Genomic DNA, 25,189 nt, shown 5'->3' on the forward strand with positions numbered 1-25,189 from the left:
TGGACAAGACTAAGAGACAAGCTTTCAAATGAATTAAAGCTCTGTCTGGGTTTTGGATTAATTAATAAGCTGGAATGGAAGATTGCTGCTAATCCTCCACCCCGGCCCGTGCTACGAGCATTCTGACAGTTAGTGTGACTCGGGGGTGTTGACTCATTTAAACTAACATATTCATCCTGCTGTAACCAGGTTTCTGTTAGGCAGAATAAATCAATATGTTGATCAATTATTATATCATTTACCAACAGGGACTTAGAAGAGAGAGACCTAATGTTTAATAGACCACATTTAACTGTTTTAGTCTGTGGTGCAGTTGAAGGTGCTATATTATTTTTTCTTTTTGAATTTTTATGCTTAAATAGATTTTTGCTGGTTATTGGTAGTCTGGGAGCAGGCACCGTCTCTACGGGGATGGGGTAATGAGGGGATGGCAGGGGGAGAGAAGCTGCAGAGAGGTGTGTAAGACTACAACTCTGCTTCCTGGTCCCAACCCTGGATAGTCACGGTTTGGAGGATTTAAGAAAATTGGCCAGATTTCTAGAAATGAGAGCTGCTCCATCCAAAGTGGGATGGCTGCCGTCTCTCCTAACAAGACCAGGTTTTCCCCAGAAGCTTTGCCAATTATCTATGAAGCCCACCTCATTTTTTGGACACCACTCAGACAGCCAGCAATTCAAGGAGAACATGCGGCTAAACATGTCACTCCCGGTCTGATTGGGGAGGGGCCCAGAGAAAACTACAGAGTCCGACATTGTTTTTGCAAAGTTACACACCGATTCAATGTTAATTTTAGTGACCTCCGATTGGCGTAACCGGGTGTCATTACTGCCGACGTGAATTACAATCTTACCAAATTTACGCTTAGCCTTAGCCAGCAGTTTCAAATTTCCTTCAATGTCGCCTGCTCTGGCCCCCGGAAGACAATTGACTATGGTTGCTGGTGTCGCTAACTTCACATTTCTCAAAACAGAGTCGCCAATAACCAGAGTTTGATCCTCGGCGGGTGTATCGTCGAGTGGGGAAAAACGGTTAAAGATGTGAACGGGTTGGCGGTGTACACGGGGCTTCTGTTTAGGGCTACGCTTCCTCCTCACAGTCACCCAGTCGGCCTGCTTTCCCGGCTGCTCGGGATCTGCCAGGGGGGAACTAACGGTGGCTAAGCTACCTTGGTCCGCACCGACTACAGGGGCCTTGCTAGCTGTAGAATTTTCCACGGTGCGGAGCCGAGTCTCCAATTCGCCCAGCCTGGCCTCCAAAGCTACGAATAAGCTACACTTATTACAAGTACCATTACTGCTAAAGGAGGCCGAGGAATAACTAAACATTTCACACCCAGAGCAGAAAAGTGCGGGAGAGACAGGAGAAGCCGCCATGCTAAATCGGCTAAGAGCTAGTAGCTACGCTAAGCTAGCGGATTCCTAAAAACACGCAAAGCGAATAATGTGTAAATAATTTAGAGGTGATTCAGCAGAAGGAGTGCTTTAGTTAAGGCACGTAAAGATTACACTGGGAAACAAATCGTAATCTAGATAACTAGATCAATCTAACTGCGCAGATCAAACAGCTAACAGATACAGAAAAACACCGCTGTGCTCCGGAACAAGAAGTGATACAATACCGCAGTGAGAGCCGACCACCAGTAGAGTCAAGTAAAAAAGTAAAAAAAAAAAAATAAAAAGGTAAAAAAGTAAAAAAGTCTTGAAAAAGACTATTAGTTCAAAGTCCAAAGCAGCAGGTAGCAGTCTCTGTGTAAACAGTCCCAACAGAGAGCCAAAATTCTGATGCAATCTCACCAGGTACCAGGTATATGATATTTTAATATATTGACATGACACACTGACTCTTTTTCTTCCTGTCTGGTGTTTTAATCAGATTATCAGTGTCGCTCAACCTGCTTTCCACCACATATGGACCACAAAATTTTGCCTGAAGACTGGATCCAACCACAGGCAGCAACACCAACACACAGTCACCTGGCTGAAAATTAGTCTGAGATTTCCTGTCATAACTTCTTTTCATGTTTGTCTGTGCAGTGGACAGAGAACTGCAGGCCAGTTCACAAGCAGAGTGCAGTTTCTCGCTAAATGAACTCATAATCCAAGATGTTATGCACGGAGCTCAGTTTATCTGCCAACCACCTCTCCCGCAGCAAACGCAAAGGACCATGAACGGTGTGCCCAAAAACTAACTCAGCTGGACTAAATCCTAGAGACTCCTGAGTAGTCTCACAAATAGCAAATAGTAACAGTGGTCGCCCCTCATCCCACTCCCTGTTTGACTCACAGCAATACTTCCGAAGCATAGATGTTAATGTTTGATGAAATCTCTCCAGTGCGCCCTGACTCTCTGGATGATACACACTGGAGACCTGATGTTTAACAGACAGTTCACACATAACCTGCTTAAAAACTTTGGACATAAAGTTTGTTCCTTGATCTGACTGGATGTGCTTAGGCAATCCAAAGACGGATAAAAACTTAACCAAAGCTTTCACCTCCACTTTAGCCCGTAATGTGCGCATTGGAAAAGCCTCAGGAAAATGAGTTGCTGCACACATCACGGTTAAAACGTACCCATGTCCAGCCTTCATTTTTGGCAACGGTCCCACACAGTCTATGAGTACATGTTCAAATGGCTCTCCAGTTACCGGGATACGATGTAAAGGAGCTGGAGGAATAACCTGGTTTGGTTTTCCTGCAAGTTGGCAAACATGACAAGATTTACCAAACTTTACCACATCAGATTTTACACCTGGCCAAAAGAAATAGCGTAGGACCCTATGATAAATTTTGTTAATCCCCAAATGACCCGACAAATTATGGTCATGTGCAAGACTCAAAACCTGGAGTCGAAACTCCTTTTGGACTACAACCTGGTTCACCACATCAAATTCTCTCCTTGTAGGTGGATACCATTGGTGCACTAACACTCCATCATCAAACAGGTAAATCACAGACCGTGTGCCGCTTTTATTTTGCTGTGCTGCAGACAGACAGTTACCCAATGTGCCGTCCTCCTGCTGGGCCTTAATGAGCTGATCTCTATTTACTGCCAAACACAAACCATTTTCAGGTGGCAACACTTCCATAGCAGGGGGTGCACATTCTTCAGGAGGAGGCCTGTCCCCATCACCAAACGCAGCCAAAAATGAATCAGAAAGATCCACGCCATCATCAAGCTCATGGGCTTGGACTCGCGTTACAACGCATGCTGCAAAAATGAGCGGTACGCCGAGCGCAGTGGGGACACTACTACACACCTCAGCTGTGGGCTCAGCTGTTACCTCAGGAACTGCAGGGAACAGTTTTTTTCCCAGCTACATTGTTCCCAAGGATCACATCAATCCCTGCAACAGGCAGTTGGTCACGCACACCGACACGCACCGTACCAGAAACAATCGAGGAGGAAAGATAGACTGAGTGCAGCGGCACACGAATAACACTCAATTTCACCCCATATCAACAAATCAGATCCACAATCAGAAAACGGTACAACCCTGCCACGAACCAGAGTGTGTTTCACACCAGTATCACACAGGATAGTGACAGGCCCCCTGTCTGTCTCACTACCAGACAATGACATATAACCCTGAGTAATAAAAGGTTTAAATTCATCATCAATTACTGTGTGAATGTCAACTGGCAAATTAACATCACTAATGAGGGACTCACTCTGAACTGAGCCCACAACAGAGGGGATTTTATTTCCAGTTTGTTCTCTCTTAAGATTAGGACACACAGCAATGAAATGGCCCAATTCATGGCAGTAATAACACTTACACTCGCCCGCCGTGATGATTTTGGAGACCGTTTCTTATTCTCTACAACTGTTGGAACTTCCTGGAGTACAGAGGCCGAAAAAACACCTTTATGGGTTCAAACATACTCATCTGCAGACACAGCAGCCTCAGCCAGCACAGAAACTTTGTGTTTATTTAAGGGCTTTGATTCCTTTTTTGCCCCTTTCTTTGCGGCAGCTTCTTTTCCTGCTTTGATTTATTAGTGGTTTATTTTCATCATGTGTTCTGTTTTTGCTTGTTACTTTCTTTCTTTGTTACTTTTATACTCCAGTCATGTTTCAGTTCCATTCTGGTTTTGTTCAATCAGTTTGTGTTTTTATGGGTCTTCATTTAGTTATCATCTGCCTAGTTTTGCTGTTCTGTTATAGGTGGTTCTCTAGTTCAATCTGTTCAATTTGTAACTTTGTTTAGCCACCTTGGTTTCTTAGTCTGTTCCAGTTTAGTTTTGTCTTGGTGATGTTTTCTTTCAGTTCTCATGTTCATGCCTGGTTTGTCATTGTATTATATTCTGCCCCTGATTCCTATTGTAGCTCTGTTCTGCTTTTGCCATTTGTTTCCACTCCGCACCTCCCATCAAGTCTTCTCGTCTCATGCCCAGTTATTTATGTTACTTCACTTCACTACACCTGCCCCCACCTGCTTTGTCTTCCGTCTTGTTTATGTCTGCTTTGTGTTTCCATTCACTCACACTCTTGCCGCCAGCTCATGTGTCTTTGTCTATTACATCACTCCACTCTGTGTTCCCCTTCCTTCACTATCTTGCACAGTGCTTACTCTTTGTCAACTAGTCACACCCCCTTTCTAGAATCTTCCCTCCACACATGCACCTTGTTACCTAATCAGTCTATACATGCACTTTGTTTACTCCACCTGTTATTTAAGCCTCCACAAACTCACAGCTCACTGCCAGATTGTTGTCTAGTACACTTTGCCGTGTTACGAACCCTGCTCTGTTGTCTTCGACCATGTCTCTTGCCTCATCCCGTTGTCGGTGTTTGCACGTGCCTCTGAATCCTGCTCGTTTATGACTGCGTCTCAGCCTGACCCTTCTTGTACCTCTGCCTCGCTGACTGATTACATGTGTACCGAACCTGATGCTGAAATAAAGACCACGCTTTCTGTTACACCCAAATCAAGTCTGGGAGTCTGTATTACGGGTCCAACCGCTCCTGGTGCCAGGCTGCCACCCGGCTTGACAAAACCAACGTATAACATAAAAATGACTCCCCCACTCTCCACTCCCAAGGATGACCAGACTTCCAGGTCTGCAGTCCAGAAAACAACAAATTTATTATTGTTAAATTAAACTTCAGGGTGAGAAAGAAGCCAAAATAACAAACAAAACAATCTACCCCAAAACCCTGTTCTTACCTAGTGCTCAAATAAAACAAACAACAGTGGTCTTACCTCAGCTCCTAAACAAAAACAGGAGAAACTATCAAAACAACACGGCTTGTCACCCCTACTGACAAGAAACATTGGACTGCTTTTCAAGACAAATAATTACAAAATGAATACAAAAAACAAAAAAAACAAAAGAAAGACAAGTGTCCTCAGACACACATCAGTTGGGAGCAGGAAGAGGGTGGAGCACTGGAGGTTGGTTTCAGCCTTCCTCATAAAGCCAGGAGCCTTCACTATGGACCAATCAGCCGATGCCAGTGGGGGCTTGGGGGGGCTTAAGCCCACCCAATAATGAGCCAAGTCCCCCTCAGCTCCCCCCCAATAATTCTGCCAAGAATGTGAATAGCGACTGACATATTTGTGGATCTCAACTGCAGCTGAGAATGTCTCAATACTGCTGATCCACCAATGCTGAATCACCCTTCACAAACAGAATTTTCAGTTTTGCAAATAAACATGCATTTGTTAAAAACCCACACATAAGTTAAAAAATAAGAAATTTGTGTTTGTGGATCACAAAGCACGTGTACAAATCAAAGGATATTTCTAAATCACCCTCTGTGCATTTGCAAGTATTAATGAGACAAATTTAACTCCATACTCCAAAAATTTCGGTTCCCTAAATATTTATTACAGTTTCCTAAATACTTATTACGGCTATATGATATATGCTATAGACCATAGGTGTCAAACTGATTCCGGAAAGGGCCGAGAGGGTGCAGGTTTTCTTTGTAACCACCAACTCCAGCAGGTGATTTCACTGATGAACTCTTCCCATCTGCTCAAAGTGATGTTCATCAGTGAAATCACCTGCTGGAGTTGGTGGTTACAAAGAAAACCTGCACCCTCTCGGCCCTTTGTGGAATCAGTTTGACACCTATTCTATAGACGATTTGTGTAAGGTTGATTCCATGCATTGTCTTGAGCACCATTTCAATGAATTCAGTTTGTATACCTATATGCAAGTTTACTGAACTTGCAATCATTATAAGTGATGTGTGTGTGCATTGATACCACATTTTAGAGGAGCATGGGTGACTAAAACATATACCTTGGTATTTATAAAGCAATTTACTATATATTGTTCATTTCGACGACATTTTGTGGAGCCCCTCTAACTTTTACCTCAGCTCCCCCTCAGCCCCCCCCAACAAAAATTTCCTGGCGCCGCCACTGGCCGATGCCATCTGTACAAGCTCACCTACAACAAGAGAGACTCACACACAGAATAAGCAGCACCTCACCTAGGTGGGGAGGGTAATGTAGAAGCATTTTTAGGTCCTTATTTGAACTATGTATTCTCTGATGAACTATCAAGTGTCCTGATCTGAACTATATGTCCTCTGGTTGAACTAACAGGTGTTCAACCCAAAAAGGGCTCTATTAGTCACTCGGCCTGTCAGGTACTTTCCAAGTTGGCAGCAGAGTTGGCTGATATCCCAACAGTAATGAGCCCGCAGGCCAGGTGCGGCGGGCCTCAGGCCAGCTGCACCTGTGGCAGATGGTGTTTTTTTTTAAAAAATCAGTTGTAAATCCTTCAAGTTTTAATGGGAGCGTTTGTCACATTGAAATAATGACCTAACACCTGCTTAGGGTTCACTAGAGTATGCTTCCAATAGAAAACCATGTCTTGGGAATAAAATAAGTAAATAAGTCGAAGGAGGAGCGATGCCCGCGGGTCTCCAATATATACATGAGCACGGTTGGCGCATATTCAGTCTCTTTAGAGGGCTCAGTTTGTATAAGCTCTGTTTCGGATGCTTAAATAAACTTAAAAACTCTGTGCATTTTGTCTTGCTTAAGGCTGAATTATTCTAAAGTGTTGTGTCCTTTTCTTGCAAACCACCTGCAATCAGTTTTGTGTTATCTAAAGAAGACATCCTGAGACGACCAAAAAGAGGACCACGACAGAACTTGGCGAGCTAGCTTCAGGAGGGTCCAGGGGCATTCCGGCAGCCTGGGATGGTCCAGCTCATCCCTCCAGACCGTAAATAACAGTGATCACGACTAAAAGGTAAGCAGAAACCTTTTATAACTTCTGCACGATCTGGAGGAGTGAGTCTGGATTTCCGCCCAAGTTGACAGGTGATATTTTTAATTGCCTCTTACCCAAAAGAACCTGGACTAAGAAAATTGATAAGAGACCAAAAAAGATAAGATTGAAAATTCTCAGGCCTTGTAGACAGAATGCCCAGAGAGTGAGTGTGTTCCCGGGAAAGAGAGTGTCTGTGTGAGTGAAAGGTCAGGAATGTTCATGAACTCTGGTGCGGAAAAGAATGTATGGAGAACTAACCTGGATGCTTGGGGAATAATTGGTGTTAAAATTCGTTACTAACATGCCGGCGGATAGCATGCGCTGTAGCGGTTAATTTAGGGAAGTATACTGACAAATAGGTACAAGGTAATACAAGGTTATTTAAAGAAAAAGAGACTGAAGTAGGATAAGTGAGAAAAAAGAGATTAAAAGAGAATAGTGCAGAGAAGCACAAGATAAGCGCTTGAGGGGGCGCAATAGAAATACCGCACGTGATAAGGAGAATAAATAAAGTGCAGAGAAGCACAGTTGACAGTAAGTAAAATGAGCTCAATAAAGGACGTCATTTTTTAAGAAAAGAGAAAAACTATAAAAATGAAGAGTTAGTGCAGAATACATGAGAAGTAATGAAGCAGAAAATAGTGCAGTAAGGCACCAAATACACGCTTGTGGGGCATGGGAGAAATATAGAAGTGAAGATTAGTGTATACTGAAGAATAAGTAATTAAGTGCACAGTAATATGAGTTTTTTATAAGAAAAGAGTTGGGAAAAAAAAAAAAAGAGTACTTTCAGTGCAAAGGCACATTAAGCTCACGAGGAGCTCAGTAAGTGAGAAGAAAAGTAGACATAGTGTACGCTTGGAGAGCGTAGGAAACATATACAAGTGAGAAGAAAGTGCAGGAAAGCACAGTATACGCACGCGAGGCGCGGTAAGGCCTAGAAGTAAATGAAATATTGTACGCTCAGAGAGGAGCTTGTTAAAAATAATATATTAGTTGCTGGCAGCACCGGAGAGCTGTCTAACGTGAAGAAGAGATACATACTCAAACATAACACATTGGTGTTAAGTGATTAAAAAAGTTGTTTAAAGCCACGGAGTGAAGAGTGGCAGAAGTCTAGATAGAGATAAATAGAAATTTGTTTTTAGTAATTTTTGTGTATAAAGCTTTTGAAGATTGTTGTGTGGGACAGCAGAGAGTAAGCGGGGAGTTGCAGGCAAGCTGTGAGAGCTTGCAGGCTGGCTAACATACAAGATTAATGTGAAGAGTACAAGGAGGAGGAGACGTTTAGACCCAACATGAGGACTTGGGAGGTGCATGACAGGCAAAGAGGAAAGTGAGAAACAGAGACAGTGGAGAAAAAAGACAGGAGAAGAGACTGCTATGTAAATACAGAGAAGGTAGATATTATTTCAAAGAAAGAAAACTAATAAACAAACATAGCAGAAAAAGACAAGAGAAGCGGAAAGTGAGAAATTAGAAGGAAAAAAGAAAGTCAGGAGCAAAGACATTAGGAAGTGTTAGGGTTGTAAGAGGACTAAAGAAATAAAAATTGGTTACAAATCAAAAGAGTTAAAGATCAGATTATAGTGAAAAAGCTGACAGACTGATCAATGCTTGGGACAGTCACTGATGGGAGACTTAAGTGATGATGAAATAATACTCCCAGAACATTACTTGACTGACGGAGACATCAAAACCCAGGGAATCAGGACACATTTTTGGCTGGAAAGCGGAACATTGGCAGGACGAACAAGAGATCAATCAGAAATTATGGCAAATTACTAAGTCAATTTGAAGCAAAAGAAAGAACAATTCCCCCTAATTAATTTGGAGCTGCTGATAAGACATCTGTGGCATCAGGGTTTAACCCCGTGGCTGGAGCTGATTTGTGCTGATCCTAATAAAGAAATTAGCATACCATTAAATCATTTAATAACCCTACCAACCGATCCAGGTGAAGAACTGTTTCCTAGGTTGACTCTGACTATGGTCCCAAGGAAGGTTCGGTGGGAAACAGGTAAATTTGCATATTTAGTTAAAGAAAAAGAAGACGGGCAAAACAGTTGGAAATTTAATCCTTTTAAGGGTTTAAAGTACAAAACAGGTGTTACAGCCGGCAAGCTATTGGTCTGGATCAGGACAGCCCCTGAGGGACTACCAGAACACCATAGAAACACCTCACATAGCATTTGTCAGGGTTACATGGGTAACTCTCAAGGTCAAGGTCGGGAAAGTACCCCGCTAGATGTAGTACTAAGAAAGTATCCAGGAAAACACATTAAAGCCAACCGATGTATGAGAAAGTGGCACAAAAGGTCACATGGGGGCAGGCAATGGCGTTTGGAGGGATCATTTGATCCGGTGATGTGTGAAGCAGTAGCTGTAGAAATACAGAAAAAAGAAATTAAAGATCAGCAGAAGAACATGAATAACAACAAAAAACGCACTGAGGAAAAAGAAGTTTTGGCCTTGTTCAAGCAGGAAGCACAAAGGCTACAGCAGAAAAGAGAAAAAATGGCAGAGGAAAAATCCAAAGAGATCAAAGCCAGTGCACCGAGGTGGGAAGCAGAGCCACCCCCATATAAACGTCATGATATGGGAAAGAAAGCTGGACAGTTTGTATTAGGCACTCATGAAGAGGACCAAGGCATGGATGTGGAGGGCAAATTCACACTGACACTAAAAGCTCGAGAGCCACAAGGAGACAGGTCCTCGATCTGTCAAATGGATCATACAAGGTCTCCAAGTCCGGAAGTAAGTGGTTTCCCATCACGACCAGCAGGGGGGCCACAAATAACAGTGACACTGAGGTAGACAAAGATAGAGAGAGAGACCTGAAGTCTCCACCTGCGCCTCGAGGTCCACTGAAAACCATCCCCTCCCACCATAAGTCAGCCGACTGGACCTTCTCAGGCTATAGAGGCTCCAAAGAGTGGCACAAAAGCTTCTGTGACACACTGGATCTGACCAGAAAAGGTAATGAAGAACTAGCTGAGCAACTTCGGCTAGCGGAGGAAAGAATACAAAGACATAGGGACGCTGAGGAAAGAAGAATATTACAACAATCGACGCCCAATCGAGGGAATCACATTATAGAGCCACCCACCCGTAAGATTTCTGGTGAGGTCGTCACTGAGAGTGCAAAAGAGGCCCGACTCAAGCAAAGACAACAATGTGTAGCCAAAGACATAACAGCTTTAGAACAGGACATAACTAACTTGATGGACCGCCTGGGGCCAGTCAGTCGCACTCGATCTGGAAGACAGTATGGAGCCCCCACAGAAGAAGAGGAGGACGAAGACCTCATATGCCCACTGGTGGTCAGAAATGGTCATCATGTGTACACCCCATGGAGCTGGACAGACATGGTGGGGCTGGCCAACAGGCTGCCAGACATCACCCAAGGAGCTGGGAGATGGATAACTGCCTTAGAAGAAGGCACTGCAGGGGTAACCTTGTCTTTAGGTGACATAAAAGCCTTGCTAATGCATGTAATGGGAAAACATGACACTGAAGAACTAGCAGAAAGGGTTGGACTAACACAGATGATGGGCACTAATCAACATGATGAAATCCCCTTTAATCGCTATAGAAACTCCATGTGGGAGGGACTGAGAAGAAAGTACCCTGAGGTCTTGGACCCCTCTAAATTGGATGATGAGGAGTGGAAACCTGAAGAGTGCCCAAAGAAGTTCCTGCACAGATTCCAGAAGAGATGGGCGGAGGAAACAGGAAATGCATGGAACCATTCCCCAGCAACTGAAATCCTGTTCAAAATAACTGTAAAAAAGGCTCTACCGGAAGCGGTTCAGAAAGCCCTAGATGGAGTCGTGGGACTATCAAAAATGAATTGGGCCTTATACTCTGAGCATATTTGTCACCATCTTGAAATCTACAAGAAAGAACAACAAAAAGAAGAAGATGCAGCCAAATCCCTGACGAAAAAATTGGTGCAGATGCAGTTGGGAGAACTAACCAAAGTCAAGAAAGAAAAAACAAAGACCCAGGCACCAATGATGACCCCTGTTCCTTCTGAGCCGGCAAGCACAGGCCCCACAGCAAACACTGCTGCCACCATACAGGCACCTGTGGTAACAGCCACACAGAACCCCCAAGGAGCAGCAAGAAGCACTCCTGCAGGAGGAGTCTCAGTACCAGTGGAGCATCACTATCACTACCATAGCACTGGCACTGACCCACCTACAGTCATGGGTGGAGAGTAGAGCCACGGAACTTTCAGGGTCCCAGAGGAGGGTGGCGAAGAGGATCTCGCCAACCTTCATTTGGAAGCAGATTCCAAAACTCGGCTCCCAGGAACAGTCAAGCGGGACCGCCCACAGGACCAACACCCCCAACAGGGGATCAACCTTCTAATGAGTGTTGGAGCTGTGGACAACCTGGACATCGAATGAGAAATTGTCCAGCCCGACCTTGGGTTGGACCCTCTGCCTATTGGCAATAGGGGGGCCTAGAGAAGCCAGAGGGGGGAAATGGTGGCATTGGCTATTTCTATGATACCTAAGGAAGAGCGAACCGTCACCATTAATATACAAAACAGAGATTTCCCTTTTATGGTGGATACAGGGGCAGCATACTCTTGCATAGGGAAAATGGGCGCTCATCTCATCTTGGACAGCTCTTGCTTGCCTCTACTGGTGGTTGGCTCTCACTGCGGTATTGTATCACTTCCTGTTCCGGAGCACAATGGTGTTTTGCTGTATCTGTTAGCTGTTTAATCTGCGCAGTTAGATTGATCTAGTTACCTAGATAACGATTTGTTTCACAGTGTAATCTTCACGTGCCTTAACTAAAGCACTCCCTCTGCTGAATCACCTCTAAATTATTTACACATTATTCACTTTGTGTGTTTATAGGAATCTGCTAGCTTAGCGCAGCTACTAGCTCTTAGCCGGTTTAGCATGGCGGCTTCTCCTGTCTCTCCCGCACTTTTCTGCTCTGGGTGTGAAATGTTTAGTTATTCCTCAGCTTCCTTTAGCAGTAATGGTACTTGTAATAAGTGTAGCTTATTCGTAGCTTTGGAGGCCAGGCTGGGCGAATTGGAGACTCAGCTCCGCACCGTGGAAAATTCTACAGCTAGCCAGGCCCCTGTAGTCGGTGCGGACCAAGGTAGCTTAGCCGCCGTTAGTTTCCCTCTGGCAGATCCTGAGCAGCCGGGAAAGCAGGCCGACTGGGTGACTGTGAGGAGGAAGCGTAGTCCTAAACAGAAGCCCCGTGTACACCGCCAACCCGTTCACATTTCTAATCGTTTTTCCCCACTCGGCGACACACCCGCCGAGTATCAAACTCTGGTTATTGGTGACTCTATTTTGAGAAATGTGAAGTTAGCGACACCAGCAACCATAGTCAACTGTCTTCCGGGGGCCAGAGCAGGCAACATTGAAGGAAATTTGAAACTGCTGGCTAAGGCTAAGCGTAAATTTGGTAAGATTGTAATTCACGTCGGCAGTAATGACACCAGGTTACGCCAATCGGAGGTCACTAAAATTAAAACTGAATCGGTGTGTAACTTTGCAAAAACAATGTCGGACTCTGTAGTTTTCTCTGGGCCCCTCCCCAATCGGACCGGGAGTGACATGTTTAGCCGCATGTTCTCCTTGAATTGCTGTCTGTCTGAGTGGTGTCCAAAAAATGACGTGGGTTTCATAGATAATTGGCAAAGCTTCTGGGGAAAACCTGGTCTTGTTAGGAGAGACGGCATCCATCCCACTTTGGATGGAGCAGCTCTCATTTCTAGAAATCTGGCCAGTTTTCTTAAATCCTCCAAACCGTGACTATCCAGGGTTGGGACCAGGAAGCAGAGTTGTAGTCTTACACACCTCTCTGCAGCTTCTCTCCCCCTGCCATCCCTTCATTACCCCATCCCCGTAGAGACGGTGCCTGCTCCCAGACCACCAATAACCAGCAAAAATCTATTTAAGCATAAAAATTCAAAAAGAAAAAATAATATAGCACCTTCAACTGCACCACAGACTAAAACAGTTAAATGTGGTCTATTAAACATTAGGTCTCTCTCTTCTAAGTCCCTGTTGGTAAATGATATAATAATTGATCAACATATTGATTTATTCTGCCTTACAGAAACCTGGTTACAGCAGGATGAATATGTTAGTTTAAATGAGTCAACTCCCCCGAGTCACACTAACTGCCAGAATGTTCATAGCACGGGCCGAGGCGGAGAATTAGCAGCAATCTTCCATTCCAGCTTATTAATTAATCAAAAACCCAGACAGAGCTTTAATTCATTTGAAAGCTTGACTCTTAGTCTTGTCCATCCAAATTCGAAGTCCAAAAAAACAGTTTTGTTATTATCTATCGTCCACCTGGTCATTACTGTGAGTTTCTCTGTGAATTTTCAGACCTTTTGTCTGACTTAGTGCTTAGCTCAGATAAGATAATTATAGTGGGCGATTTTAACATCCACACAGATGCTGAGAATGACAGCCTCAACACTGCATTTAATCTATTATTAGACTCAACTAGCTTTGCTCAAAATGTAAATGAGTTCACCCACCACTTTAATCATATCTTAGATCTTGTTCTGACTTATGGTATGGAAATTGAAGACTTAACAGTATTCCCTGAAACCTCCCTTCTGTCTGATCATTTCTTAATAACATTTACATTTACTCTGATGGACTACCCAGCAGTGGGGAATACGTTTCATTACACTAGAAGTCTTTCAGAAAGCGCTGTAACTAGGTTTAAGGATATGATTCCTTCTTTATGTTCTCTAATGCCATATACCAACACAGTGCAGAGTAGCTACCTAAACTCTGTAAGTGAGATAGAGTATCTCCTCAATAGTTTTACATCCTCATTGAAGACAACTTTGGATGCTGTAGCTCCTCTGAAAAAGAGAGCTTTAAATCAGAAGTGCCTGACTCCGTGGTATAACTCACAAACTCGTAGCTTAAAGCAGATAACCCGTAAGTTGGAGAGGAAATGGCGTCTCACTAATTTAGAAGATCTTCACTTAGCCTGGAAAAAGAGTCTGTTGCTCTATAAAAAAAGCCATCCGTAAAGCTAGGACATCTTACTACTCATCACTAATTGAAGAAAATAAGAACAACCCCAGGTTTCTTTTCAGCACTGTAGCCAGGCTGACAAAGAGTCAGAGCTCTATTGAGCCGAGTATTCCTTTAACTTTAACTAGTAATGACTTCATGACTTTCTTTGCTAATAAAATTTTAACTATTAGAGAAAAAAATTACTCATAACCATCCCAAAGACGTATCGTTATCTTTGGCTGCTTTCAGTGATGCTGGTATTTGGTTAGACTCTTTCTCTCAGATTGTTCTGTTTGAGTTATTTTCATTAGTTACTTCATCCAAACCATCAACATGTCTATTAGACCCCATTCCTACCAGGCTGCTCAAGGAAGCCCTACCATTATTTAATGCTTCAATCTTAAATATGATCAATCTATCTTTATTAGTTGGCTATGTACCACAGGCTTTTAAGGTGGCAGTAATTAAACCATTACTTAAAAAGCCATCACTTGACCCAGCTATCTTAGCTAATTATAGGCCAATCTCCAACCTTCCTTTTCTCTCAAACATTCTTGAAAGGGTAGTTGTAAAACAGCTAACTGATCATCTGCAGAGGAATGGTCTATTTGAAGAGTTTCAGACAGGTTTTAGAATTCATCATAGTACAGAAACAGCATTAGTGAAGGTTACAAATGATCTTCTTATGGCCTCAGACAGTGGACTCATCTCTGTGCTTGTTCTGTTAGACCTCAGTGCTGCTTTTGATACTGTTGACCATAAAATGTTATTACAGAGATTAGAGCATGCCATAGGTATTAAAGGCACTGCGCTGCGGTGGTTTGAATCATATTTATCTAATAGATTACAATTTGTTCATGTAAATGGGGAATCTTCTTCACAGACTAAGGTTAATTATGGAGTTCCACAAGGTTCTGTGCTAGGACCAATTTTATTCACTTTATACATGCTTCCCTTAGGCAGTATTATTAGACGGCATTGCTTAAATTTCATTGTTACGCAGATGATACCCAGCTTTATCTATCCATGAAGCCAGAGGACACACACCAATTAGTTAAACTGCAGGATTGTCTTACAGACATAAAGACATGGATGACCTCTAATTTCCTGCTTTTAAACTCAGATAAAACTGAAGTTATTGTACTTGGCCCCACAAATCTTAGAAACATGGTGTCTAACCAGATCCTTACTCTGGATGGCATTACCCTGACCTCTAGTAATACTGTGAGAAATCTTGGAGTCATTTTTGATCAGGATATGTCATTCAAAGCGCATATTAAACAAATATGTAGGACTGCTTTTTTGCATTTACGCAATATCTCTAAAATTAGAAAGGTCTTGTCTCAGAGTGATGCCGAAAAACTAATTCATGCATTTATTTCCTCTAGGCTGGACTATTGTAATTCATTATTATCAGGTTGTCCTAAAAGTTCCCTGAAAAGCCTTCAGTTAATTCAAAATGCTGCAGCTAGAGTACTAACGAGGACTAGAAGGAGAAAGCATATCTCACCCATATTGGCCTCTCTTCATTGGCTTCCTGTTAATTCTAGAATAGGATTTAAAATTCTTCTTCTTACTTATAAGGTTTTGAATAATCAGGTCCCATCTTATCTTAGGGACCTCAAAGTACCATATCACCCCAATAGAGTGCTTCGCTCTCAGACTGCAGGCTTACTTGTAGTTCCTAGGGTTTGTAAGAGTAGAATGGGAGGCAGAACCTTCAGCTTTCAGGCTCCTCTCCTGTGGAACCAGCTCCCAATTCAGATCAGTGAGACAGACACCCACTCTACTTTTAAGATTAGGCTTAAAACTTTCCTTTTTGCTAAAGCTTATAGTTAGGGCTGGATCAGGTGACCCTGAACCATCCCTTAGTTATGCTGCTATAGACTTAGACTGCTGGGGGTTCCCATGATGCACTGAGTGTTTCTTTCTCTTTTTGCACTGTATGCACCACTCTGCATTTAATCATTAGTGATTGATCTCTGCTCCCCTCCACAGCATGTCTTTTTCCTGATTCTCTCCCTCAGCCCCAACCAGTCCCAGCAGAAGACTGCCCCTCCCTGAGCCTGGTTCTGCTGGAGGTTTCTTCCTGTTAAAAGGGAGTTTTTCCTTCCCACTGTCGCCAAGTGCTTGCTCACAGGGCTCGTTTTGACCGTTGGGGTTTTTATGTAATTATTGTATGGCCTTGCCTTACAATATAAAGCACCTTGGGGCAACTGTTTGTTGTGATTTGGCGCTATATAAATAAAATTGATTGATTGATTGATTGATCTCCCCCTCTCTGGGTCTGTAATTAAGACCATCGGCTTCTCTGGGAAAACTCAAATAATACCTTTTACACACCCACTTCCTGTAACGATTGCAGGAAAAAAAATTGAAACACCCCTGTTATACTCACAAAATACACCTGTGAATTTGCTGGGAAGAGACATTTTATGCAAACTACAAACCCAGATAGTGTGTACCCATCAAGGACTGAAAATACACTTTCCTGACGAAGCACTCACCAACATTATGGTGCTTATGGACATGGAAGACAAGGTCCGAACTGTGCAACCCATGGTATACTGGCTGAAGTTACAACTAGAAAATTCAAATCTTCAACTGGAATGGGAAAAATGGAAGCCCTGGGCAGAACAACACTATGCAGCAGTATATACACCTAGTTTACCTTTACATGTCACCCTGATGTTCGATGCCAAACAAGAACAAACTGACTATGCATGCTACTGGGATGCATTGATGAATCAGCGGCTGTTTCACATAACCACGACAGAAAATTATTTAGGCCCCCAAGGGGCCGCAGTGTCTGTCAAGCTAACTTCAGCTGAACAACAATGGTATCAAGTGCCGAATGCCACGCCTCATGGGACCCTTTTAGTCTCAGAAAAGTACGAATCCCATGACCTAGGTCCAATGGTAAAGACAGCCTCAGAAGTTGAAGAATGGCAAAACATGGAAAATCCACAAGTACATCTGTCGAAAGACAAGCAGTTTATACGAATTAACTTAAAAGTAAATGATGAAGCTATAGCCCAAAAAGTGGAGCTCAATCCTAGACCAGAGGGACTGATGGTGTTATCGGCCCAACAAGAGAAATTGTTAGAGCAAATACCACCGGTGGTGTGGTCCAAAAGCAAAACAGATGTAGGACTAGTAAAAACAGCCTTACCATTAAAAATAAAAGTAAAACCGGGAGCAAAACTGCCTCACCAAAGGCAGTATCCATTAAAACCTCAGGCTATTGAAGGCATAAAACCGGTAATTAAGGACTAATGGCAGCTGGAGTTTTAATAAAAACTACAAGCCCATGCAATACTCCTATCTATCCTATCCCTAAAAACAATACCAAAGGTACATGATCTGCGACCTATCAATGCAATAATAGAAATGGATGCACCTGTAGTACCTGATCCGCATACTATATTATCAAGCATCCCTGCTGGAGCAAAATGGTACACAGTAATCGATCTGTGTTCAGCCTATTTCAGTGTGCCTGTGCACCCAGATTCACAACATTTGTTTGCGTTTCCATTTCTGGGAAAACAGCTAACGTATACACGGCTACCTCAGGGACTGAACCTGTCCCCAGCTATCTTTAACAAAGTCCTGGCTGAAGATTTACAACACCTTGACATACCCAGTACATTGGTGCAATATACGGATGACCTCCTTATTGCATCAGAGACTCAACAACAGTGTGAAAAAGATTCATTAATTGTATTGCATGCATTGGCAGATGGAGGTCATAAAGTAAGTAAGGACAAATTGCAGTTCTGCAAACAACAAGTAGAATACTTGGGAAGACAGTTGTGTGGGACCACGTGATGTATAGCCCCAAGCCAAGTGGAGGCTACAATCAAGGCTCCCAAACCCCAAACAGTGGGACAAATGCTTTCATTCCTTGGGATGGCAGGATACAGTCAGCCGTGGATTTGTGATTATGCTATAAAAACTGCACCTTTGCGTGCCATGATCAGAGCTGCGGGGCAAACAAACAATGCAGCTCTCCTCATCTGGACAGATGAGGCAATGGGAGCTTTTGAGGCCCTAAAAACAGAGATGCAAACTGCTCCAGCGTTAGGCAACCCAGATTATGGGAAACCTTTCCATTTGTATGTTACAGATAAAGCTGGTTATGCTTGTGCTGTACTAATGCAGGAAACAAACGAAGGAAAACAACCATTGGCCTATTATAGTACAAAGCTTGACAACATTGAAACAGGATTGCCACCATGCTATCAGGGTCTAGCAGCAGCTACCTTTGCATTTCAAAAAGCATCATCCATAATCATGGGACATGCAGTAACGCTGTACACGTCGCATCAATTACATGCCCTGCTAACCAGTCAATGTTTTGTCCTAACACAAGCTAGATGCACTGGATATGAAGTTGTGTTGTCTGCTCCAGAAATAACAATACAACGTTGTCACACGGTGAACCCCGCCACCAAATTGACCACATCATTAGATGGCACTCCACATAACTGTGTGGCAGAGACAGAGAAATTCTTGAGAGCCAGAGAACATTTGTATAATCACGCCATAGATGCAGATCTAACCCTGTTCGTGGACAGCTCATGCTTTTGGGATGCCGCTGGATTGCATGCGGGTATGGGGATTGTTAAACTAAACACTGATGGCGAGACCTTTGAATTACTGGAGTCCCAAGGAATTGATCAGCCTTGTTCAGCCCAACTGGCAGAAATCAAAGCCTTAACTATGGCTTGCCAGATAGCTAAAGATCAACGTGTTAACATCTACACAGATTCGGCCTACGCTTATGGCGTATGTCATGTACATGCAAACATTTGGAAACAGAGGGGATTCCTATGAGCACATGGCACCCCTGTCACTCATGGAGAAGCGATTTCCCAACTGTTACAAGCTCTCCAATTACCGTCTGAGGTAGCCATCATTAAATGTGCATGTCATCAAAAGAATAATAACATCATAGCTCAAGGTAACAACCTAGCAGATGACGCAGCTCGCAAAGGAGCACAAGGGGAAAACATGTTTCCCCTGTTAACCATCCAAGATTGTGCCCCACTGGTTTCACTTGAGGCACTGATAGTGGCTCAAAGTAGGGCCAGTGGAGAAGAAAAACGAATGTGGGCTAAACGAGGCGCTATTGAGACACGTAGTCAGGGGCCAGCGGACAAACTGTGGTGCAGTAGTCATGGACATTTTGTGTTACCCACCAATTTATTACGACATGCAATCATTTGGGCCCACGGACCCGATCATTGTTCGTGAGTCCAAATTATGAACAAACTAAAAGCTGTCTGGTGGTCACCATATATGGCGGATACGGTGAACCGTTTGTTGAATGAGTGTGAGGTATGTGCGCAGTACAATGTCCGGAAATCATTCACAGCCCCTTTAGCCCACATTCCGGTCCCTGATGGGCCATTTAGACATCTTATGATGGATTTCATAGACATGGGAGCTGAAAATCGAGTTAAACGAATGAGATATGTTTTGGTAGTGATATGCAGGTTCAGCCGATGGATTGAGGCAGTAGCCTCTCCAAATCAAGACCATAAAACGGTAGCCAAGCTCTTGTGCCGAGACGTTTTTTCCAAGATTTGGCATTCCAGATACTATCTCATCTGACAACGGTAGGGCTTTTGTAGCCAAGGTTACACAAGAAACATTCAAACAATTGGGTATCAAACAGAAATTTGGGTGTGTTTATCGGCCGATGCCTATTCCATACCTGAGAGGACCCTACGAAGGACCGTCGCTGGAGCAGCTACAAGACGAATGGCATAATTATCTGAGACAATTAACCCAAATACACAAAACTATCTTTTTGCAGGTCAAAGGTGCTACAGAAGACAGAGAAGCAGAGATTCCACTTGAAAATCAGACCATCCAGCCTGGTGATCTGATTTACGTCAAGGTGTTCAAAAAGAAGTGGGACAGGCCCCGCCGAGAAGGTCCTTTTAAAGTGATTCTTGCCTCTCTGGTGTGCAGAGAGAAAATCTGCACACCAGATGTTGAACTTTTATCTGTGTCATTGCGTCCTTTTTATCTGCCTCGTGAATTCCCACAACTTTTTATAACAGTACTATACATTCACCCAAAGGCAAATGCTGCCTGTGCTTCTAGTACTGTTTTTAATGTTGTTCAAAAATTGCAGTGATTGTTCCCTGTAAGAAAGTTAAAATTTATCCTAATAATAGACCATGGGTCACTAAATCAGTGAAATCTTGTATAAAGAAAAAGAACGGAGTAGACTCGGACCTTCTTTTAGTTACCAAAGAGCTTAAAATAGAGATTCCTAAAGCAAAACAGACCTATAAGTCTGAGTTGGAGAAGAGGATGGCTGCTCATAATCTTGGGTCAGCTTGGTCTAGTATGAAGGCCATTGCAGGCCTCCAAAATATGGAAAGCAGCACAAATATTACTTTAAATGGCTTCAACTCAGATATTGAACTAGCTAATGCTCTTAATTGTTTTTTTAATCGTTTTAACATATCTGATTTTAGTAAGGAAACTCAGGAACTTGGTCTCAGGCTCCGTGACTCTCAACACTTCTCCCTTCACCAATGGGATATAGAAAAAAGCTTTTCTTAGCACAAAGGTAAATAAGAGTCATGGTCCAGATAATATCTGTGGCCATTTACTTAAATCTTGTGCAAAAGAGCTGAGTCCAGTTTTTTATTATATTTTTAACTGGTCCTTGGAAACACAGCATGTCCCCAAAGTGTGGAAAGATGCTGTTGTGGTCCCAGTTCCTAAATCTAGTAATCCTACATCCTTGAATGATTTTAGGCCTGTTGCTCTAACATCAATTTTGATGAAGATCTTTGAGAAATTGGTACGGTTGGTAATGCTAAAAAATACTATGCATGCACTCGATCCGTTACAATTTGCTTACAGGCCTAATAGAGGAGTGGAGGACGCCACACTCACTTTGCTTAATCTGCTTCTCAGGCATTTGGAGGGCAGCGGGTGTCATGCCCGGCTTTTATTTGTTGACTTCTCTTCAGCTTTTAATACAGAAGCCAGGGACCCTACAGCAGCACCGAGGGACGGCCACGCCTCCCTGCAGCCAGAAACAGCACCGAGGGAAGGCCATGCCTCCCTGCAGCCAGGCGAACACCGGCCAAGGCGCTCACAGAGACTGATTGAACAAAGATGACGCACGGCTTCAGAGAGTAGTGGATCCCTGCCAGATAGAGCAGCGACAGACTCAGATGCAGACTCAGAAACAACTGGAGACGCAGACCAACAAACAGACAGAGATGCAGACCGACAGATAGACAGGCCACAGGAGACATCAGATTCAGACAGTAACTCAGCAGACTTACCGACAGAAGAACCGCAGGAAGAACAACCCAGACAAAGCACAGATACACCACACACCCCTAGTGATAGCTCACCTAGCGACAGCTCACTCAGTAGCACATCTAGTAGCACACCTCAACCAACACCAGAACAATGATTAGGGAATTATTCAAGGGGTTGACCATACTACTGGTGGTTAGTATGGGAGAAAACAGACGTCCAAAACATACAACGGACTGTGCCGTGGCTATGGCTGCAATAGCAACTAAACAAGGCATTCTAAACACAGATAAAGCTAAATGCATACACACAGATATCACACTGCAAATTTATAAAAAGGGGACCCTTACACGGCGTGGCTGGGAAGTTAGTAATAAAGAGGCATCATAGGGACCCCTTTTTCTTAAATTATTGCATGCCTCAAGAGACATGGATCGCCTGAATTTGGCGTCTGGCCAAAAAGGGCACTGAAAAACAAGCTGAAAAAGAAGAAAAACAAAGTGGAAAATGTTGAGAAATGGCCTATAATGAAAACCATTATATGACTGGATAAGGCAAATGACTTAAGGACGGACATGAAGGGAAACCATTTATTGTGTTTATCATTAAACTAGACATAGCTGCGCTAACCTTAGAATAGTTTCTTGATTGGGTGACTGAATAGTGGTAACGTAGGGGTTGTTTGATGCGCTTAAATAATAAATGTGTGAAGCTTTAACAAAATAATATGTAGAACCAAGTATAATGGGTTGGAGCCTCTGGTTGAGTGAGACAATAGATGCCAGAAGATGATTGGTTGCACACAATGTCAATGTAATGCCTTTACTTTGCCATGATTAAGAGGTTGCTGTAAATTGTCGTGTGGCCATTTTAAGTGCCTTGATTTACACCAAAACTCAATGTTTGAGTGTCACCTTGCTTTGATATAATCCAGCTAATTGACCACCGTGTGCCTTAGTATGTATGTTCACCTGCACTTAAATATATTTACCGTGTGAAGTATCACTTATATTCATATCCGCACAAGAGTTATCAGTAATTCAAGTGATGTGATTTTTTATTGCAATGCACAAATGAGAATGTCTTGTCAGTAAACAGCCCAAGAGTATAGTTGATGTAATGGGACTCTTTTGAGTACCAGAGGAGGGACTGTAGAAGCATTTTTAGGTCCTTATTTGAACTGTGTATTCTCTGATGAACTATCAAGTGTCCTGATCTGAACTATATGTCCTCTGGTTGAACTAACAGGTGTTCAACCCAAAAAGGGCTCTATTAGTCACTCGGCCTGTCAGGTACTTTCCAAGTTGGCAGCAGAGTTGGCTGATATCCCAGCAGTAATGAGCCCGCAGGCCAGGTGCGGCGGGCCTCAGGCCAGCTGCACCTGTGGCAGATGGTGTTTTTTTTAAAAATCAGTTGTAAATCCTTCAAGTTTTAATGGGAGCGTTTGTCACATTGAAATAATGACCTAACACCTGCTTAGGGTTCACTAGAGGATGCTTCCAATAGAAAACCATGTCTTGGGAATAAAATAAATAAAAAAGTCGAAGAAGGAGCGATGCCCGTGGGTCTCCAATATATAGATGAGCGCGGTTGGCGCATATTCAGTCTCTTTAGAGGGCTCAGTTTGTATAAGCTCTCTTTCGGATGCTTAAATAAACTTAAAAACTCTGTGCATTTTGTCTTGCTTAAGGCTGAATTATTCTAAAGTGTTGTGTCGCTTTCTTGCAAACCACCTGCAATCAGTTTTGTGTTATCTAAAGAAGACATCCTGAGACGACCAAAAAGAGGACCACGACAGTAAATACACTCATATGCCACAAACAAAGCTACATACAACCCCTGGCAAAAATTATGGAATCACCGGCCTCAGAGGATATTTTTTTCCCTCTGCTTAGTCTAAAAAAGTAACCGTTACTGACTGCCACAATTTTTTTTCTTGATTTCTTATAGTGTTTCTTAAAGCCAGAAAGTTGCCATTTGAAATGACTTTAGTTTTGTGTCATGTCTGTTATGTGCTTTTTTTTTCTACAAAATTAAACAACTGAATGAACATCCTCCGAGGCCGGTGATTCCATAATTTTTGCCAGGAGTTGTATGACCTCAGGGTCATAACAATATACTTCACATGATGATAGTGCTACCGTGGGTTGCTTCTTGGCTCTCCAAGAGACTAAGGCGCTGTCTTTAGCCATAGCTACACAATACCCGGCGGTACTGCGTCTGTTGCTGGCGTCTCCAGCCCAGTCTGCGTCACTATTTGTCCGTAGGCCTAAACTCTCTTCGCTCAGAAAGAGCGAAGAAAATTTAGGCCTACGTCTGTAGCAGAATTTGTCTGTAGTACCCCTGAGATAACGCAAAACATGTTCCACTGTAACCCTGTGTTCATCTGTAGGATCACAAAATGTTGTGATAAGTTGCTTACGATGAAACATAGGTCAGGACGCGTACAGGTTGTCAAGTAAATGAGACTGCCGATAGCCTCCCTGTACTTCTTCACATCAGACATTTTGGGAACATCTTCAGAGTAGTCTAACTTTCGGTCGCATGGTGTCTAATTCTACACTCCTGCACGTCGAAACGTTCCAGTATCTTTTCAACATACGTCTTTTGAGACACTTTCACACAGCCATGAGAATGGCTGAAGTCCATGTCCAGAAAATGCTTCAATCTACCTCGGTCTTTCATCTTAAATCTGGTAGAAAACATGTTTTTCACTTTCTCTAGACTCTGTTGGTTGCTGGCTGCAATGATAAGATCATTCACCCAGATAACTACGATTACCTTCCCTGCTTCCTTAGACTCTTTTGTGTAGACACAGTGGTCTGTCAGATTCTGAGTGAAGTTGTCATCTACTAGACATGTGTGGAGCATTTCATTCCAATTACGCCCAGACTGCTTCAGGCCGTAAATTGATTTCTCTAGCTTACACACCAACTTCTCCCCTCAACCTTCAGGTTGTTCCATGTATCAATGGGTGCATGCACAGGGGTCGAAATACATTTTTTTAACCTACTTGCACTGGTGCTAGTAACAAAAAAATTACTTGCACCAAAAAAGCAACACCAGCAACAACCAAAAGTCACTTTAGTCAGTTTCACACCCACTTCGAGTTGCTTCTTCCAGTGGCGTCATGACAACGCAGGAATTTCTGCACCAGGTGCGAGCAGCAGGGGGCAGAGAGGATGTGAGAACGCAGCCTGCAGGTTCTCTGCACAGAGGAATCAGAGTGCACAGTTTGGCTGCAGACAGACTGTGCACTTTGACTTCTCTTCTAGTTTATATTTGTTCTTGTGCTGAGCTGCAGGTCTGCGCTCTGTTATACTTTATCTTTCCTCCTATGACCGCGAGATGCGCGTGCGAATGAACCATCCGTTAGTAAATGTGCAGATGTCTGGAGTTATACTTCATGTGTCCTGTCTTTGACAATCACTCTGTGAGCAGGACTTATGTCTTTTTTTAAACACAGTGATGAGAGATTTTGAGCGGAGAGTGAGGAACTAACAGCCTGCAGCCAGTTTTTTTTTCACATGGGCTTGTGAACGACTTGTCACAACAACTCGCTCCGTGTGTGAGAGTCATAAACGCAGGGAAGACGAAGACACACTGGAAATTGTTTTTTTTTTT

This window comes from Thalassophryne amazonica, chromosome 6 (assembly GCF_902500255.1).
Source record: "Thalassophryne amazonica chromosome 6, fThaAma1.1, whole genome shotgun sequence".
Classification (NCBI taxonomy): domain Eukaryota; kingdom Metazoa; phylum Chordata; class Actinopteri; order Batrachoidiformes; family Batrachoididae; genus Thalassophryne; species Thalassophryne amazonica.